The sequence below is a fragment of the Canis lupus genome, chromosome 9, assembly GCF_048164855.1.
Source record: "Canis lupus baileyi chromosome 9, mCanLup2.hap1, whole genome shotgun sequence".
Classification (NCBI taxonomy): domain Eukaryota; kingdom Metazoa; phylum Chordata; class Mammalia; order Carnivora; family Canidae; genus Canis; species Canis lupus.
The window spans coordinates 46457443-46478473 of NC_132846.1; the positions used below are offsets into that span (position 1 = coordinate 46457443).

At 38.3% G+C, this 21031-nt stretch overlaps 1 protein-coding gene across 23 annotated transcripts in view; it reads left to right on the plus strand.

Annotated features, from left to right (window-relative positions):
• SIPA1L1 (signal induced proliferation associated 1 like 1) overlaps window positions 1-21031 on the plus strand; it is a 377379-nt gene that overhangs the window by 93782 nt on the left and 262566 nt on the right. For 17 of the 23 annotated variants that reach the window (XM_072839140.1, XM_072839145.1, XM_072839153.1 and 14 more), the window contains one exon: window positions 16002-16094. The exons of the other annotated variants lie outside the window; for them this stretch is intronic. The gene's annotated coding sequence lies outside the window, so the exon portion shown is untranslated. The remainder of the gene's footprint in view (window positions 1-16001; window positions 16095-21031) is intronic. 23 annotated transcript variants of the gene reach the window in all.

The following is a 21031-nucleotide window of genomic DNA, read 5'->3' on the forward strand; positions in this document are numbered from 1 at the left end:
TTTTTTAATGTTTAAATTGTTTTGACCAATTTGAAATTTTTTTTGGTGTGAATTGGTATCCCATTCTCTTTTCCATGTGGCTGTATAGTTGTGCCAAAACCATAATAGAGTAATTTATTTTTTTCTTCATGGATTTAAATGTCACATTTTATCTTTTAGCAATACGCTCTCCAAAGCATTTTTAGAATTTTTATTTTATCTTTTGGTTTGATGGTCTATTCATGAACCAATTTCACGCCTTTAAAATTATTATGTATTTATAACATGTTTAACTAGGCAAGTATTAAACCTTGGTCTCTTTTATTATTATTCTTTTTTGTAATTACTCTCATTATTTTTGCTGATTTATTTTTCTGTATGAACTTGACACTCAGATTCTGAATTTCCAAAAGAATATCCTGTTAATCTTAGTGGGATTGTGATATATTTCCGTATTAATTTAGATTTTTTTTTGTTAAAGCATTGATCTTCTGGGAATTTGCTTTGTATGGCTCAAATATTTCTCATCTGTGTTTTTTTTTAAATATAAAAATATTTGATTTTAAAGAGATTTATCACTGGCAATATAAAGGGCAGTCTTTCATAATTGTACTTTCCTATCCTAATAAAGTTTATTGTTTCATAACTCACCTTCTATTTCCTCTCAGTTTTTGGTAATGCTGAGTCATGTTTTTGGATCTTTATTTTATTACTTTATATTCTGTTATTAGCACAGTGCCATGAATCCAGTAGGTAAATGTTTAAAGAACTCACCCATACTGCAGTGGGACCCTCACTAGAAAGTGGCTTGGGAGTATCTGTTAAGATTTAGCATGTGTGCCTGCATATGCTGTAGCCCTGCAGGTGCGTTACTCAGCATCTTCCTTCATGATAGCATGTGTGTCCCATTGGTGAGGCGTGGACTCCAAGGGCAATGACAGGTGCTCCTTCTGTAGCACCTCCTATCACCACATTGTCTCCTTTTTTTCAGCCATTAAATTCTGTTGAAGATGTGAAATCTTACAGAACAGATTCATAGCCCACACTGAGCACGTTTGATTCTCTACCTTTTTAGTTAAAAAAAAAAATAAATCTCTTCAACATAGTAATCCTTTAGAGAAACATGTCAGAATCAGCTGAATATTTTTTTCCTCCCAAACTGCTTAAATCATCACCTACATCTTCCTTCAATTTTGATCATTCTACTTTTCCTTGTTGAAAATCACTGGGTATGATTTTCATATCATCTAAGCCAATCACCGTCATGAGCCATGGTTCCTGATCGCAGTGCCCTTGGTGAGTATGTTGAGTACAGAAATACTGTCAGTTCCTATGTGTGGCTTTCCTCCTCCTGTTCCCACTCCTGCTCGTTCAGCATAAGGAATCCTATTCTCAAAGATAAGGTGGTCTCAACACACTTCAGTGCCCCTTTATCTGCTCTTCATTCCTTTTGGGAGTATAGCCTCTTTGTACCCAGTTCTTGATCTCAAATATTCACCCTGTGTCTTTGAAATCTTTATTTCTATACCAGAGGATTTCTTCATTCAGCAAACATTTATGCACACTGTGATCGGGGAACATGATTGCTTTAGTACCCAGTAGACCTGAACCAAGATTGCATTAGAAAACAGGAAATTGTTTTGTGCAGAGTCCTAGGAAAATAGCCCCTTCATTGTCTCAGCCACACATTAAAAGGAGAAAGGAGAGAACCATCTGGTAGCCTGGGAATTAAGGGCAGCAGGGAGATAGAATGGGAGTGTTTAAGGCACACTGGATGGGTGCCTGGGGCCTGGGTCATGCTCCCATGTGCTTCTGTCTACAGCATGCCTGCCTCCCTCTTGGATGAGTTGGAAAGCCGTGGGCTGGTTACTATGGGAATTGATGGGTGCTGCTGGCAGTGAGAGAAGGAAAGTTCTTGGAATTGATACAAAAATCCTAGGAGAGCAGGGTTTTCCCTCCTCTGGTTCCCTGCCTACTGTTCTTGGATTGGATGAGCGAACTTGATTTTAGCTTGGGGAGACCATTTCCAATAGCTCACCTCTGGCATCCTGAGAGGAGGTTGGGGGTGAGGGGTAAGGTCCTCTCTCAGGCAGACTTGATGGAGGACAGGGCAACACAAAGGATCACTAGTTTGCCCAATGACAAATTTCTGTTTTCGCAGTTGGCTCCTCATGCTTTAGTGAGCTCAGAATGAAATTCAAGCTTCTGTTTCTTTTTACACTGTCAGGGAATATGCCACAGACAAGGAGAGGGGAAGTCAATATTTAATTCCGGAATCACAACGTTCCCCCCTTCTTCACTGCCATTACCCCTTACCAAAGTAGGGCTGGGGGTGCGCATTCAGTGTTTGTTACTGGTTTGCTGATTCTGAAATGTCAGAAATAGAAAACAGATGTTTTAATGAAGTGATACCCACAGTGGAGAATAGTGAATTCAAAATATATTTTATAAGTTAACTTTTATTAATTTGATTAATTAGTAATTGAAAAAAGGTCTACCATTGTTGTGCTGGTTTATTTTTATAACTACTCATGAAAATGGAATGTAAAGCATTGACTTGTTTCTCCAAGAAAAGTATTTGGCTTGAGGAGAGAAGAATATTAAAGTACCATGAACATTACACAGTTCAAAAGGACAGAGAGTTTTCCTCCCCGATCTTTTTGTTCCGGTTCATTTTTCTGCTGTTTCTGACTCTTTTTACCACTAATGAAAACCTCATTCAGAGAAAAGCTTTTCTTTTGATTCTGAGAGATTTTGTTGAATTCCTCCTATAGATGTAAGAGTGCTGTCTAAATCTATTCAGACCTTGACTTTGGGGTCTTAGAGGTGATGAATCACTTGGCAGAGCAACCATGTGATGTTGAGTTACCTCGTGATTTGGATGATTTTGTTCTAGAAGCTTTAACACTCCTTTTTAATTCATTTAATTCCCTTTTCTGTGGTAGGGAAGAGGGGCTGGATAGGAAGGCCAATCACATACAGGCCTTGTTCTCCTTGAGCTTCAGGTCAGGGAGGTAAGATGATTAAAATAAAAAAAAAAAAACATACAAGGAAGTACATGTGGTATGTTGTGTTAGAGATAAATTGATGAGGTGTGGTGGTGGCTCCAAAGTTAAGTGCCCTTCCTGGGGAAGCCCCAGAAGCCTTCCTGGAGGCTACCCTGTCAAGTGCTGGCACAGCTCCAATGCTAGTATTTAAATAAGTCACAAGTATAATTATTTGAATTGGATCTGAAAGAATAAGCTGGATTTCAACAGATGTTTTCCCTTGTTTCTCAGCCTCAGGATCTCTCAGTGTCCTGATTTTTTGCGTGTGCTTTGCTTTATACCTATGAAGCACTTCCCACCTAAAAATACTTCTTTCTAGCATATGTATTTATCAGGGTGCCGAACAGTCTAGACTTGGGCTATAAATGTGCCACTGAATGGAAGAGACAGGTAATACTGTGACAGAGAGGAGCACAGGGTGTGGTGGGAGCCCACTCAGGCTGAGGATGGGGTGTTGGGGTGTCGGGGCCTAGGGCATGAGAGTCAGAGCTGTGCAGTGGCTTCTTGACCCTTGTCATTCCGCCATGAAATGGATGGAGCTCCTCCCAGTTGACCAGTGGGAAAGCTGAGGCTTGTGGTGTGTCAGGTTCTTTTCCATGGTCCATCAGTCTGCAGTTGTCAGCAAGATTTGAACACATGGCAAAATGTTGCCCAGAAACCCCCAACCCTTGCTGAGTAGTTATTGTAACCGCTATTGTTCAGATCGAGGCTAGTGAGCAAGTCCTTGCTCAAGGCCTATCTTGTCATGGCAGAGTCGAGATTTCAGTGATTTTTTCCCCCCCCAAAGCACATACCTTTCCATGTAGAGAGCCTACCTTGGAGAAGTTCGGCAGGAGGGACACACACAGGCTGGAGAAGCGGCAGCCCTTCTGCTAGGCACAATAGGGTGGATGTAATTTGTAATTGATAAGGAGGCACTTTATCAGTGGGCACTTAGTGCAGAGGGAATACATGAAAGAAGGTGTGGAAAAAGTAAAGTGACAGGTGTGTTCAGGTATGAGAGGACAGTTCACAGGTTGCCTGGAGTGATGGCTCTGTGGCGTGGGTAGGGGGAAATGTGTTGAAAAATCAGTTTGAAAACTCAACTCGTCTTAGACCTGGAGTGCCTCCTTAAAGAATTTGTATCCTTTTTATCTAATTATGGAGAAACCCTTGATGGTTTGGGGCGGGGGAAGGTGGCCAATAGGGATTCTTTTTCATACTGACTTTGAGTTTTAGAACTTTTATTGATATCTTTGAAATTGCTTCTAAATCTTTTAAAAGATAGGGGAAGGAAAGTTAAGATTCAGTAGGAAAAAAAACAAGGTTTACTGTCTAGGAAAGATCATGAAACCTAGTTGTTTTATGGACTATAATTCTGCTTATATGAATTTTCACCGTCTTATCAGCTTGGTGAGTTCATAGCTGTGAGATGCTTGGAAACACGGTATTGGTATAAATCTAATTGAATAGTGGTACTTCTGTGACTTATTTTATATATACAGCCACTAAGTAAGTCTACCACAGATGGAGGTTATTTATGGGTCTGTTTCAGATCCAAGGTCTTGCACAGGGACTTTTCCCCGTGGGATAGGCTGGTAAGCGTTTAGACAGGGGTTCTGTGTGGCCTTCCTGGCCTGGCTTCCTTAGTCCCAGGAAAGAGTCCAGGAAAGAGCCAGCTCTGGCCAGACCTCCGGTGGCCACTGTCCTTGTGTTATTGGCCAGAAAAGAATTCTGCTTGGACTTTTGGCCATCTAGATTATTTATAAAAATACAGCCACCGTACCGGTTTTTGGAAAGGATTATAATTTTATCCCCCTTAATAAAAAATTTCTCATTTATTGGTATCCTTGTAAGAAGATTTGTTCAGCACAAATGAGAACTGATGATGAAGCACATTTTCTCTTTGAGTCCAGGGGTGGTGGCGGGCACAGGAAGGGTAGTCTGTACAAGTCTTGCAGTCAGGTGCTGTGTTTGTCTTATTCCTCATTGTCTCTCCTCTGCTGAGTATACTGTGGGGAACACAGTAAGTACTACATACATGCTTGTGGGGGGAAAGTTGTGTGAATCTTGGGTAATTGTTCCTATGGAGTAGCTATTGTCGTTGATGGAAAAACTGCTTAATTAAAATTGCTTAATTCAGACTCCCTTTCCTAGTTCTAGAGGTTTTGTTCGAGTAAAGATTTTAAAATACTTTTTGATATGTTGCTTCAAAATGTTAGTAACACTTTAAAATTCTTTTAAGATGAAATAACCAAATGGAACAGGGGTAACTAAAAATACAGAACATGTGTGACTGACATGCTGTCCCATTCTCTTTGGAAAGGGTCACTCACTATAAATTATTGTATCTCCTTTCTAGCCAAGATTTCACTTTACTTGACTCAAAGCCGACAGTATAGATTCAAGTACAAGGTTTGCCAAAGCATGGAACAGTAATAATTTTTTTTTGTCTGTGGCAACTTGGAATTTATTTTTGTAATTCTGATAATTATGAAAAAATGTTATTTTGTTAACATTTAATGGAAAGTTGAAATAAATGTGTGTTAATATTAAATATGACTTGTTTTCTGATAGAGTGATAGCAAAATATGAGGAAAAGGTGACTTTGAAGATTAGATCATCCTAATAGAGCCTATGTTTCTGTGACTCTTTTTTTTCTTCTAGATAATATAGCATCGTAATATGGCATGTTGCATGCTGAGGTGATTGTTGGAATATCCTTTGGATATCATTCATTTATCTCCCTGCCTGTTTACAGTAGTAGATGGGAGATAAATTATATCCTTATAGGTCTTGAGTTTAAAAAGTTCCGAGATTTGATTTTTATACTATAAGAAACTTCACAGTGGTCATTCTGTCTCTGAATATATTTAGACTTTCATAATTCTATTTTGTAATTTTGTAACTCCGTGTCTAGTGTGAAGGAGGTAATTGATGCATTATACATAAGGCCTTAGTGGTATTCTGGGTACTGTCTGCTGTATTTAATATTCCTTTTTTTTTTTTTTAGGTTGATTTTATTTATTTTAGAGAGAGAGTGAGCGAGCATGTGATTTGGGGTGAGGAGCAGAGAGAGAGAATCTTCATGCAGATTCCCTGCTGAGCATGGAGCTCTATCTCTGGGGGGGGGGGGCCTCTATCTCATGACCCCTGAGATCATGACCTCAGCTGAAATCAAGAGTCAGACACAGAACCAATTGAGCCACCCAGGCACCCCTATTTTTAATATTTTTTGTAAGGACATTATCTTTTAGGCTAATACCAGTTTTGAAAACTGTCAGGACGCCTGGCTGGCTCAGAGGTTGAGTGTCTGCCTTCGGCTCAGGGCGTGATCCTAGGATCTGGGATTGAGTCCCACATTGGGCTCCTTGCGGGGAGCCTGCTTCTCCCTCTGCCTATGTCGCAGCCTCATTCTGTGTCTCTCATAAATAAATAAATAAAATCTTTAAAAAAAAAAAAGCTGGTCAAATTTAATCACTGGTAAGAAATTTTGTCTTTTTATACTTGATACAGTTTGTTGAAGTCCTTTTGATGGGGTTTTGAATGAGTAAAGATGAAATTGATTTTCAAACAAGTCACATGCCAAATTGAAGCAGAGGATTTGCCGATATTTAATATACTTGAGATGATTTATGTAACAGAATCCTTGGAAAACCAACAAATATACTTGCAGGAGCCCTTCCTGGCACTCTCTGCTAAGACTCCATGATTTTTCCTTATGGTTACAGTTATGCTAAGCAAGTTAAGTAGAATTATTTCTATGTAGAATTTAGATTTTTAAGACCAAACTGAGCTCAGAATATTAAGTGGCTCATATGTACAGCCGTATTTATAGTTGCAGCAACCCTTGTCTTAGAGAAGAAGGGTGGTCAAGAGAGACCACTTCCATCACTGTCCCAGTGATGACTCACTCTTGTCCTCCTGCTGCAGAAAATAACTTGCACCAGCCCCCCCCCCCCCCCCCCCAACCCCATGAGTTCTATGAGTCTGTCTCTTGGCACCTGGCTTGGTGGGAGGAAGGAGAAGAGCCTCGAGTTACACATTTTATCTTTTGGACCCACAGGAGATAAATAACATGTGAAATCCAGCCAGTCTTGGACATGTTTCCTTTAGTTATCAGTTCCTGTCCAGGCAATCCTATTATAGTCATTAAAACAAAACAGAACAATACATTTTTGAAGGATAGATGTCAGTAGTGTTAACAAAGTTCTGTTTTTGTGTGTGTGTTCAGGTACTCTAAACTGGGGCTCTAGTTTCTGGGTGTACTTCACCAGGTGCATTAGAGACAGAGCCAGGTTAATTCATGTTTCTGAAAGTAATACTCACAGGCTCCTGTTAGGTGCCCAGAGCCTTTACAAATTGTGGGGAACTGTAGCCCTTCCCAGCCTTCTGTGGACACAAAGAATGACTCCATTTACTTCAATGGGACTATATAAAATTCTCAATCAAATTAGAATTCATTCTGAAATATGCCATTTAGTACTTTTCCTTGGGGTTATAGGAGAATGTTTTGAAAACAGAGCAACTTCAAGAAGACACAGATTTAAAGAAATTCCCAGATTCTCTTGACTTGTAGTTCTTAGGACAGGGAAAGAAGATGCCCCTAGCTTCTCAGTGCCTGGAATGACTTCCTCCTCGTTGTTCCCGGGTTGGTATTTCTTTCGCTCATCCTGGGATGTCAGGAGACGTGTTGTTTTTGTTTTTGTTTTGTTTTTCTTTGCACTTTGCCCATGTACTTTGCCAGGCTGTGAGAAACCAGGCTGACCTCTTTTCCTCTGCTTCCTGGAGAAGGGTATTGACATTAGGCATTATTGAGCTAGAGTCAGGAGGTGTGTGCTGCCCACTCCTTGGTCGTGACTCTAGACTTTATCCCCACGTACTGTTGAGTTACAGATCTTGGATAATGTGAGGGGATGGTGAATGATCCTTTAGCTTCGGGAGATTTTGAAGGAGGTGATGACGAGGTGGTCCTTGCTGCTAAAGCCTGGAATGGGGAGCTGCCTGCGCTTGTTCTGTGCTCATCAGAGCTAGTTCCTAAATATGGAGGCACCTCCACCCCAGGGCCGATTGGTTGGCCAGAGTTAGAAGGCTGAGTGAAAGCTAGTAGATACCAAATTTAAGTGTAAAATATCTGTGATGGGTTAAAAATGAGCTCATATTCTACTCGGGGAGAGAAAACTTGTTCATATGAGAAGATTATAGTTAATGGAATGCAACATACTATCTCATTGCTTCATGGACAGTTTTTATTTATCCCAAGGTTAGAAAGAAAATCCATGTACCAGGCTGAAAATATGAGCAGGAACTTCTGTTGACTTCTGATGTCTGAAGGTGACGGGTGACAGGTTGGGGGGTAGATAGAGAAACTCTGTTCGTTAAGAAGTGTAAGCTCCTCCGTGTTCCCTGATCCATAGAGGGTTCTCAGTTGCCTGGCGCTTTGATGAAAGTCTAGGATTAGAATCAAGGTAAAATTTTCCCTCTTAGGCGAAAATATTTGTTGATCATTGTCTACCCTATATATTAAGAAAGATAAACAGTTTTCCCCTATCTCTTGTTTTCTTGAAATGAGAGAAGTTATCAGCCTGAAGCTGAAGCTGAATCCTGTTTATCTATACTGATTACTGTTTCTTTCTTGGGAAATCTGCTCTAAAACCAAATTAGGTTTTAGCCTGACCGAATCTGTCCATACTCTGACATGGACACATGAACTGTGAATGGGAGAGACTGGACAGTTTCTCTCTGATTGATTGTGCTGGTGGTTAATCAACTGAATGCAATTGTGCTATATGGAGATACGCATTTGATACTAATATTAGTAAAGTTACCTCTTACTGAAATGTAAAACACTGATGAGTGTAAAAATCTCTTATATTCGTTGATTGTAACAGTTGCATGACAGATATTTCTTACCCGAATTTCTTTTGCAAAATACATTTCCCCTTCTAGTTACTATAGTTTTTGTGCCAAACAAAATAAGTAAAATAGATATCAGATAATTTACCAGAATTTTCAGTTGAAATCATACAGTTTTCTTGCCTTTTTGTCTATTTTAAAGACTTCCTTTTTGTTAACTAGGTAAGTAATAGGTGCTAATTTTAGATAATTTGGAAAATAGAATGGGACCAAAAAGAAATCCTCATTTATATTCTTATGTTTTCTTAATTAAAATTATTAAAATACTCAGACTGTATCTGAAAGCGCATTTGTCAATTAATGAGCTGAGTAGATCCTACAGATAGAGATTGCATGTATTTAGAAAATTTCACAGGACTGGAGTTGTCTGGTGTCTGTGAGCTTACAAAATTGAACACAAGATTAAAATAGTGCCAGGAGCTTTTGTGTATGTGTGTTTGAAGTTGTGGAAGCCTGAATTGGAAACTTCACCTTCTATTAACTTTTACAATTAGTATTGTAGTGAGAGGACTTTTTGTAAGACATAGTAAAATAAAGAATAAAGTTTGAAAATATCTTTATTCAGATGTTCACAGCTGAAATAAAATGCAGCTTAGATCTGCATGGTGTTGCCTTGTGGTGCTCCAAACCAGCCTGTGGTTGATGCAGTTGGGTTTCTCAGCACTTGGGGATTGCCTTTAAAACTGATGTTAAAAAAAAAAAAAAAATGTCCAGTACCTGGCTCAAAGTTCTGATTATTCTGTCAGTGGAAGGCTCCAGGAATGTTATTTGGTGTCATTAGGTAGTGGAGAGTTTACCATGCTTTTTATGTATCTGTCATAAGATTTTAAAAAGCATACTTGTGATGTTCTTTGTTGTTAGAGTGATGTCTAGAATATTCATTTTATGCCCATAGTTACTTATGGCTCATCGAGAAAGTTCATTTTTTTCTAAGGTGTGTTGAAGTCCTCTGGCCAGTGATAGAGTATGGCGTTAACTTTGCATCCTATGGCTAAAGATGCTTTCTTGTGGCCCCAGGACAGCCCATGAGGAGGAGGATGGTGCAGGTGGTCTTATCTCATTTTATACATGAGGAAGCTGAAGGAACTTGTATAATGCCCTTTAACTATGAATGGCAACTCTGATTCTTCTTTCTTGTAGAGCTCTTCCTTTTTTTCTTGGTTGCCTTTCCATTGATAATAACACCAACCACACTGATGATGATAATAATAATAATAATAATAATAATAATAGCTGATTTTTATCAATCAATTGCCACGTGCTGGGCAGTGTTCTCTCTGTTTTTACATGTATTAACTCACCTCACTGCCATAGAGTAGTTGTTACCTTCTTTTTAGAGACAAACTGAGGCAGAGAGAGACTAAGGAATTTGTCCAACATTTGTAACACTTATGTGATAGAGTAATTATTGCGAATGTCAAATGAAAATATGTGAAATTCTAAGCTGGTTCTAAACTCTCAGTAAATGATAGTAGTTATGATTATAGCGTACATCCATTGATAATTTCTTACTGATATGTCTTCATCCTCATTAGCCATTGAGTTCATTGAGTGCAGTGGATGTGTCTTGCTGGCTGCTATAGCCCCAAGGTATGGTCCAAACTTGGTACCTTGTTGATATTCCTGCTGAGTGATCCTTCGAATATATGGTGTGACTGTACTCTGGGGTTTAGGATTTGATATTAGTTTTGCTCTCTGTCATCTGGTTGATCAGCTGGTTAATCAAGTCATCATGCTTAATCTTAATCTGCATTGATTGGTGATACATTGAACCCATAGGGGCTAATACTCTGACCACTTTATTCCTTGTCTTCTATTGCACTAGGGGCATGACCCCCTGGGACTGGTTATGTTCTGAGGCATTGATACACTTGAAATGGCCTTTGTGCTAACTCTAGCCACTGGGATTCTGTATTTTGAAGAGCTGCTGGACGTTTAAAACAAATATAACATGAATTTTCTAGTTGAGATGAGGAGAACTTTCCAAAATTGGCTGAAAGAAGTGGAATTCGGGGAAGCTGAAAATGTGTTTTGAATTAGGATATTCTTTTTCCTTTGAACTGTAGCCAAGAGACTCTTCATAATAGCCTCCATTTAAAATCCAATTGTTAAAAAAAAAAAAAAAGTGACAACACATTGTGGCTGTTTACTCTCTTAGTTTTGTTTTGTTTGATGTTAGGATGGGAGAACAGGCCAGTATTATCAGTGGGGTATTTACTCTTTGAGTCAGCCTATTCCAAAGTAGGAGTGTTTCTGGTTGAGTCAAGACTGAGTAACTTTCTCGGTGGTTGAAGCCAAAGGGACACCAAGAAAGCTGCTGCTGTTTTAATCCGAGGGTTTGATCTTTGGTGTGCTAAAGCCCTGTTCTTTTTTTTTAGCCCTGTTCTTAATTACTGTTAATAAGCAAGATACAAATTTGAAGAAAGAAATCAGGAAATTTGGAGTCTAATTCTGGTTTCAATTCTGTAACTCAGTGTGGATGATTTGATTGGCTAGGAGAGAAAACTCCAATTGGCTTTTGTTTCCCTCTGAACAAATGAAGTGACCTTAGTCCTCTTAAGGAAGGGTAATTGAGATAATGGGTAAAATTCTAATGGTGAGTAACTTACTCCTGTGTTCCTAGGGAGTGGAAGGAACCTTTGTGTGTGGTTCTCTAGGATATAACCAACATTAGACCTGAGGCTACACTTCTGGCAACAGGGAAGTCTCTAGGTCCTATTCTTGTTCAAATACAGAGTACCTGGAAGTAATGGTATTTTGATAGCAAATCAGGAAATACCAATATATTTAATTCCATCTTAGAAACTGGGAGGGACTTTATTAGCAGAAAATGACCACCTTTGTGAAGTCAAGTCAGAAGCCCTGGCTCAGGTTTGAAGGTGAGGTGGCAAGCTATCTCAACTGAGCATGACTTTTTTGGGTGTTTGTGGGGGTGCCAGTTTCCCTCTGGTATCCTTTCCTTACTTGTTCTCCTGTCTGTGCTTTGTTGGAAAACCCTGTGTCAGAGGCCAGAAGATTAATGAAAAGCTTACGGGAGAAACATCTTAAAACTGAGAAAATTTTCTTTTGCCAATTTAATTTGTTTTTGTGAACAGGGAAGAAGATGTCTGTTGTTTTATTTTAATCAGGGGACTTAATTTCAGGTCTTCTAGCTTATTTTTTAATCTTAACAATGATAACTGTTCATCGCAAATAATGTAAGCAATAAAAGAAAACTTAAAAAATAAGGTAAAAAAAATAAAGTAAAAATCACCTAACTCCTAAACCTGGCAATGTATTTTAACATTTTGTTAAATACCTTTATAGAATTTTTCTGTATGTGTGTAACATAAAATACATATATATATCACATTTTGTTTGGTTTTATATTCTGTTATATTTCTGTTTGGGGACTTCATTGAAGTTTTTTTTTGGGGGGGAGGGGGTCAGTCCTGTACTGATGTCAATAGATTTCTCTCTCAGGGTATCCATTTATAGCCAGAAAGTATTTTCTCCAAGATTCTATACCCATTTATATGAAATGCTTTAAAATTTTTGTGAGAAGAGGAGGCTATTAATTAAGCAAAACTTGGGATCCCTGGGTGGCGCAGCGTTTGGCGCCTGCCTTTGGCCCAGGGCGCGATCCTGGAGACCCGGGATCGAATCCCACGTCGGGCTCCCAGTGCATGGAGCCTGCTCCTGCCTCTGCCTGTGTCTCTGCCTCTCTCTCTCTCTCTCTCTCTCTCTGTGTGTGTGTGACTATCATAAATAAATAAAAATAAAAAAAATAAGCAAAACTTCAGAGAAATTATTTATTCTGGGTAGCCAAGTTTTTCACGTAGTGAATGAAGTGTAAGCTAACGATTAGTAAGATTTCTTAAACAATATTGATGAAAAATTTTCCAGAGTTCTTGTACACTTTTAGCATGTTTAAATGTATACTTTGGCCCTAGGGATTTATTTCTAGGAATTTGTCGTCATGAAGCAGAGAACATGTACAAACATGTCTGTACAGTGCTGTTCACTGCAACATTGCTTATGAAGGCAAAATTTTGGAAAAGATGTGCAGTAATTTATGGGTGTGTTCAATACTGTATCCAACAATGCATCCATAAAAATTTACATTCTAAAATATTTGAGAGAAGACAAAGCAGTCATGGTATAGTAAGAAAAACACATGCTAGGAATTGTACACAATGCCAACTTTATGAAGAAAAAAAACAGTCTGTTCTTCCAAATATAAAAAAAACTGTCTTTATCCTTAACATAAAATACATAGATACATACACTTATGAATACCTTGATTTTTTCTTATAAATAGAAAAAAATAAAGTGTAACAAGCATATAGAAAAAGCACACAGACTCTAAGCATTTTACCAATGATAAACTTTTGCAAACCCAAAACGTGTATAACCATTAATTCAATTAAAAATTTAGAATATTATCAAATTTCAAAAGCTCCTTCATGTTTTTTTTCATTTTATTACCCTTTCCCACCCCTCCCCAGTACAAGAAAAAGTAACCTTGACTTATATCACCATGGGCTAGTTGTGTCTGATTTTGAACTTTATAAAAATGGGTGGGGGGGCACTTGGCGGGATGAGCACTGGGTGTTATGCTAGATGTTGGCAAATTGAACTCCAATAAAAAAAAATCCCCCCCCCCCCAAATGGGATAATATAGCAATATACTCCTTAGTCTGGCTGCTTCTGCTCAATATTATATTTGTGGGTATGACAGCTCCTCTCTCCCCATGTAGTATTCTGACATGTAACTATACTGCAATTTATTTATTTACTACTAAACATCTGTTTTGTTTGTTTCTGGTTTGTTCTTTTTTTTTTTTCCTTTCAGTTTTTGCTATTGTAACTAATGCTGTTACGAGCCTTCCTGTATTTGTTTTTGGGGCACCTATGTGTACACTTCTCTTGGGCATCTGTACCTAGGAGTGTGTTACTGAGGCTGGATATGTGTTCATTTTTAGTAGATAACACAGAACCTTTTAAAGTAGTTGCACCAGTTCACTGTTGCTCATAGTGTTTGAGAGTTCCAATGGCTCCGTGTCCTCAACAACACTTATTTTTATTTTTTACTTTCAGCCATTCTAGTGGATATGGAGTGGTATCCATTGCTGTTTAGCTTGCATTTTCCTGAGGACTAGTGAGAAATTGCACTTTGATTTGAATCAATTCCCTTCTGGAGAAATCTTACCTTTTAAATCTTGTGCTAATGGACTTCATTTTAATAGTAACAAACTGTTATCTTCCTCTGGCATTGAGGGTATGTTGTACTCTCAAGTTCTTTAATTGTCAGACCCAGCATTGATCCTTCTGCATCATTTAAGTGGGTAGTCCTAATAGATACAACTTATCACCCATGTATATTTTGCTGCTTGATGATCCAATTTATGTGGTTTTCTATTCTGTATTAGAGCGAGATTTAAAATTGTGAAATATTTCAAGTTACCTGTTTATTTCACAACATTTAAAATGTTGGCCAAATAATTCAATTTTAGAAATCTAAAAGGAAAAACTTACTGGCTTTAATGCACTGATTTTCTTCAGACCAGTATATTAAGAATGACTCATCCCATTTTATTCAGAGTAACTTTTAAAATAATCTCACTCAGTAGAAAATTGCAAGTAAATTTAATGCAGGTGGAAAGTGTATTTGAGACTTAAGGCTGGTCTAATTGCTACACAGAATATTTGGAGAAAAGTTCTTAACTTTTAGTATTGAATTTTTTTTTTGATTATGAAACTAAGAGATCTGTGAATTATCAAATTATTGATCTTAGCGTAGAGAGACTTCGTGGTAGAACTTCAGCCTGCCATCTTGAAATATCTCTGATACTGAGCAAGTCCTGTGTAAGCAGGCTCAATGGCAGGCATTGTCATCCATGTTTTGTCATTTAACCCTCACCAATAGTGAGACAGGGAATGTTATACCCATTTCATATGTGAGGAAGTTGAGGTTGAAAGAGGCTAATGGAGGCCTCATCATGACAAGGGCGAGTGGAAATTTCCTAACCCTGATTTTATGATTATGTGATGGAAAATTATAGTGTTTAGGGCCTTTGGTTTAAATCGAACAACTCTGTCAACTCTTTAGATGTCCCGGGGGCACCAGTAATGTGTAAAAATGGAGCCGGTAGTGTTTGAATCTCATTTGAAGACCAAGTAGGGTATTTTATGGAGAAAGTTGTTCTTCTAGCTTCATTCTTTCTCATATGGTGTCAAGGTTTTCAGGCAATCACCCTGATTAGAGACACGTTTTTAAGTAAATATAATACTATCAGTAGTGGTGATAAAGTTACGGAAATTTATGACTGAGCTTCAATCTTAAAGGAACAAAACCTTGCACTTGTTAATGTTTATTTTGAACTTTGCAGCTCTTGCAGGGCTCTCTGCCTTAGGGAAATCATATATGAGCCTGTTCTCTGGGAGCCTGAGTTTTTATGGACATCTGAGATGTCTAGGAAGGAAACCTAAATACGAGGTAGAAAGGGAAACTGGTAGTTCGTTGTGGGCAAAATGCTATAGGAATTCATGACAAATGACAGCTTTCAGCTGAAGCTATCAAGAAATGATCTCTGGAGAAGGTGGTCCTGGAACTACTCTTGAAGGGCAGACAGAATATGGGTACTTAAAAATTGGTATCTCACTGGGATACTATAGAGTTTATCTTTTTATAACTCTGAATAAATATGCCAATTAAACGAGTACTGTAAATAAAATCTAAGAAATTTACTTTATCAACAAAAAGTGGTATATGTTGGAAAACCATGATGTTTAGAATGAAGGTTAGGCAAAAGCCCCTTTTACTTTTGGCTCTGTCACTCCAATTTCTACCTTTATCTGCCCTTTCGCTCTGGTGATTTAAAACGTGCTTTGTGTGAGCCAGGACATCGTCGGCTGTGCCTCTTTACACTTTTCATAGATGCCCTTTCCCCTGCAGGAATTGCTCTTGTTATCCTGTAAATATTTGGCAGAGCCTGACATAGAACTTGATTGATCCTTCATGAGTGGAACACGAATGAAGAATTAAATGAAACAGAATGTTGTGACTTTTTACTAAATTCATATTTTTATCATGCACAGGTACTTGCTCAGTTAGCTGCAGCCTGTCCCAGAAAATCATTGTAGTGTAACTGCGTCAAGCTGGTTTACAAGCAAGAGGAACAGAGTGTTCAGGTTTGTGACTTTATGTCGAAACAGTTTTACCGTTAGCTACGATTGGATGTGGGCAGTTATTTGATCACATGAATAATTGCCTATAATGGTTGATTATGAATGATTGTTTTTTGTTTTTTCCCCCTTTTCTTAAAGTGTTTGGACCAGAAGGAAAGGAGAAGAACCTATTCCCTCTGGCACTATTGCTAGTTTAAAGTTTAAAATTCTGTCAGTTTCCTGCAATGTTGTTGGGACTATGAGATAAAATTCCTAAACTAGAAATCTTTAATTGGCATTTTTTGTATGATGAACTTTGTTTCTTCTACATTACAGCCTTTTAGCAATTCCAAATCCTTATTGAGGAAATTTTAACTATAAGAGTAACCATTATTGAATAATTTGTACTCAGAAATTTGCCAGACTTTTGCCTCCGTGATCTCATTTAATCTCGACATCATCCTGTGAGATGTTGACCGATATCTTCGCGTTACGTTTAAGGCTAATGATTTTGACAAGGTCTCATTACTCATCTGTGGCTGAGCTAGGATTTGAACCTTCATCTGTCTGTTTCAGTGTTGAATTGTTCTTTTCTGTTTCTTTCTGTATTTATGCTTCTCTCTTCACATATTATGGGGATAGGATATATCCCTGTTTTAGCTTAAAATAACATACTTTTAGTTATCACTAATCATTTATGTAACAATATTTGTTGGTTTGACATCTTAGCTACTCTGGTCAAAGCTCTTTCATTTACGGTGGTGTTAACAGTACTTAGAAATTGTATGGTTTTTCCCCTTTACAGCTAAAAAGTGTATCATTTAGTTTTCACATGAGGTATTCCTTTTTAACTGGCAGTTTAGTTTGAACAGGTTCTAACAGTCCTCTGAGACAGAACCCTGGAGTTTAGATATTTATTTTGTTAATTTGTATGAAACAGGGACGCCTGGGTGGCTTAGTGGTTGAGCCTCTGCCTTCGGCTCGGGGTGTGGTCCCAGAGTCTCGGGGTCGGGTCCCACATCGGGCTCCCTGCATGGAGCCTGCTTCTCCTTCTGCCTGTGTCTCTGCCTCTCTCTCTCTGTGTCTCTCATGAATGAATGAATAAAATCTTTAAAAAAAATTTTTGTGCGAAACAGCATCTCAAGTTCTTGTGTGGTATAACTGTGCCAAGAGGGCAGTGCATGAATAGCAACAAAGCACCCCTTACGCACTGTTGGTCAAATTGCAGAGAGAAGGGTAAATCAAATGAGAAAGTATAGGTATACATTAACCAATCCATCATTCATAACATGTTTAGATTTGCATTAGGAAAACTTGTGATAGGGGATCCCTGGGTGGCGCAGCGGTTTGGCGCCTGCCTTTGGCCCAGGGCGCGATCCTGGAGACCCGGGATCGAATCCCACATCGGGCTCCCGGTGGGTGCATGGAGCATGCTTCTTCCTCTGCCTGTGTCTCTGCCTCTCTCTCTTTCTCTCTCTCTCTCTCTCTCTGGGACTATCATAAATAAATAAAAATTTTTTTAAAAAAAAGAAAAACTTGTGATAAAACCATAAGATTCTTACAAAAAAAGGTAGATGGGGGAGGGTCTAGATGTGGGATAGGCATTAAGGAGGGCACTTATGATGAGCACTGGGTGTTATATGTAAGTTATGAATCACTGAACTCTGCTCCTGAAACTAATACTATGTTATATGTTAACTGGAATTGAAATACAAACTTGAAAAAAAAAAAAAACCAAAACAAAACCAAAATACCCTTGCAGTGTCAAAAATTCTTACTGTTTCAAGTGGTTAACATCTACATTTTAAAAACATAAAAACGTAACTATCAATTTCATGTCTTATAATGCTACAGTGGATAACTGTTTATTATATATTGGTCTGCCAGTGCTTGTGGGGTAGGGTGGTATGCTTTACCAATCTAACATGTCTAGACAGAACCAAATGTATAATTATACAAAATCACAGTTCAGGGATTATGGTTGAAAACCTTTAAAAATTATTGGTAACCATGCACCATTTTGTATTACTTTGCATCCTTACTTTCTTGGCCTATTGCTGTAAAGGAGTTAAAGTTTATTTTTAGGCAGAACAGATAATATCTAAATTGTGATATGATATGAATCTCGTTTTTTAAGTAAAATATATTTTCCATGCAAATACATGCTTCTTGAGTTGGAGAATTGAATAAACCTAAATAAGAATTATTGCTTCCAGCATTAAATTTGGATAGAAGCTCTCTGAAACCAGTGTGATACGACAACAAAACTGCCACTTTAAATCCAGATTTCTTTTAAATGTGCATTGACTGGCACTGTGTACAATGTGTTTTTTAGGAGTTCAGACTGTCCTGGCAACTGTCTAGTTTTTATTTTCTGTCTTCTCCCTCAAGTAGTCTTCTACGCAGTCTAGCTACTAACCCTTTATTCTTTGTAGGAGAGAAATTTCCAGCATCTCCTTTTCCCCTGTTGAGCTTTCCCCATCCAAAACAGGCTGTGTTATAAACAAGCTGTTGGGAACATTTTATTATTGAGTGTGGGAGTTCCTTATAGAGACTATATACCAGTCCTTCTTTTTTAGATTTATATTTTGCCAGGATTTTCCCCCAGTTGTTTTTTTAGCAGTGTCATTTGATAATCACAAGTTTTAAATAGGATTAAATCTAATATGTCAATTTAAAAAATGGTTATTGCTTTCTGTGTTTTAGGAAACCTTCACCAATTGCCCCCCCCCCCCGCCCCCCACTCCGAAGCATCCTGAAATTTCTTCTGAGAGCTTCATGGATTTAGCTTATGTTTAGGTCTGTGATCCATCTTGAATTCATTGTTTCTGAATAAATCTTACTGATATTCAGTATTTAAGAAAGATTTTTATCTCTATTTTATAAATGGAGATTTTGGCACATGGTATGTAATAGTAGATATGATTCTAGCACTTTTTGTGGATAATCATGTTGAGGTTATATGGTAGGGCATATCTGTATATACCATTTTGCTCAAAACTTTTTTGAGTTGTAGCTTCATTGTTACAAAAAATGTTACTAACAAATAAATGTCCTTTTGGTGACTGGGTTCATCCCCCTAATGAAACCAGTGGTGTTAAGTGCGGAACAAGACTGCAGCCTTGGTGTACATGTATTTTATCAGGAAGAGATGTTCTGTTTATGTGCAAACATCCTATGAAGCTGTCTGCTGTAATTTGCCTTACATGGTGATAAGAAATTGAAGTGAAATGAGGGCTCAGTGGGTTCAGTATCTGACTCTTGGCTTCAGCAAGGATCATGATCTCAGGGTCGTGAGAGAGAGCCCCAAGTTAGGCTCTGAGCTGCATGTGGAGTCTGCTTGAGATTCTCTCTCTCCCTCTGCCCCTTCCCCTTCTGTGTGTGTGTGTGTGCATGTGCATGTGGGCAAACTCTCACTCTTTCTCTCTCCCCCTCCCCAAAATAAATAAATCTTAAAAGGGAAAAAAAAGAAAAGAAATTGAGGTGAAACAGTCAACATGTTTCAGCTATTTAACATGGCCTATTGAATTGTTTTGACTAGATACAGTATGGGTTCAAAACCAGTGTCAGATTTTCGTTGTCTCAGGGTTATCCTTTATTCCTACCATTTGAGTTCCCTCTTCTGACCCTGTAGTACTAACCATCACTAGTACCAGCATTGAGGCTCAAGAGAATGTTCAGCAATTCACGTGTCATTGAGGGTATATGCTTTGGCTGTTTCCTAGGTGCTAGCTGTGCTGGGAGCATTATATTTCTCATAACCCTCTCCTTATCAAGCAGAAGTAAAGAAAGATTTTCACAACACACACTTGAGAGTGGCATGTGGGGGGAACACACTCTAGTTTTCTAGTAAAGCTTTAGAATGGTGATTTCTCACACGTCCTTTCATGTGTCTGGGTTGAAGGGAGCAATTGTACATTGTACTAGTAACTTAGTTCAGAGATATGGGTGGAGTACTCTGGGGGAAGACATGGGGCTCCCTGTATTGCACGTCTGTATGTCCAAGACACTGTACTGTAGGGGTATGCAGAGGTGAATGGGACAAGGGAGAAGAAGCTAATGCTACCCTTAAAGGGAGCTTTACTCTGTCATCAGGCCGCCATCCATTAGAATGTATGATTTAACTCATTTGAAGCTGGCTGTTTATTGGGGAGAAAGGCCGCCCTTTATTTTGAGCTGAGCAGATGAGCATAATGGAGACTGTGCAGACACATCATTTTAAGGACACTCAGATTCCATGGCAAAGCTAGTGTTGCCCATGCTGCAGATCGGGCTTGTGTCTGTGTAAATAGCAAGGGAAACTGGCCAGGCTCACGGCACTCTTTTAGAGTGGCCTTCTCACTAAGGAAACATTAGCTTCAGTTGATAACTCTCAAAGAAACTAGGGCAGTTCTCAGGCTGCTCTTTATTTGTGTAGATAAACAACAGGCATTAATGGAGCCATGCTGAAAGGGACAGTAAAACAAGTCACTATGTTTTAATTGTATTCTCTTAGCAAGGTTATGCTAATTTTTTAAATCTAAAAATTGTGACTAAAGTAGAGATTTGTGTGTATTATGAACCAGATTAAACACTTTTTCTTAACTAGTATTTGTTTTGCTTAATGTTTGCTACTCTTTCTGATTAAAATGGATGTTTTTCATCTCAAACATGTTGACTGGTTTTCACAAGCTGTTCTATATTGTGCACAGGAACCAAATTTAATGGACATAGTTATTTGTTCTTTTGTTATATTTTGAGAACAATTTTCTCTTTCATATTCTCTCCATTTTGATTGAATGAAGTTTTGCTGAGTGCTTTTGATCTATGAATCAGTTACTGATGTATGTGTAATAGTAATAATTTTAAAGATATAAGTAAAACTGGCTTCTTGGTCCTAGAACTCACAGACAAGGTTTTACAATGTTTCTGCAGAAAAATGTTCTGACTGCTTGGACTAACATTTTTAATTGTGAAAACAG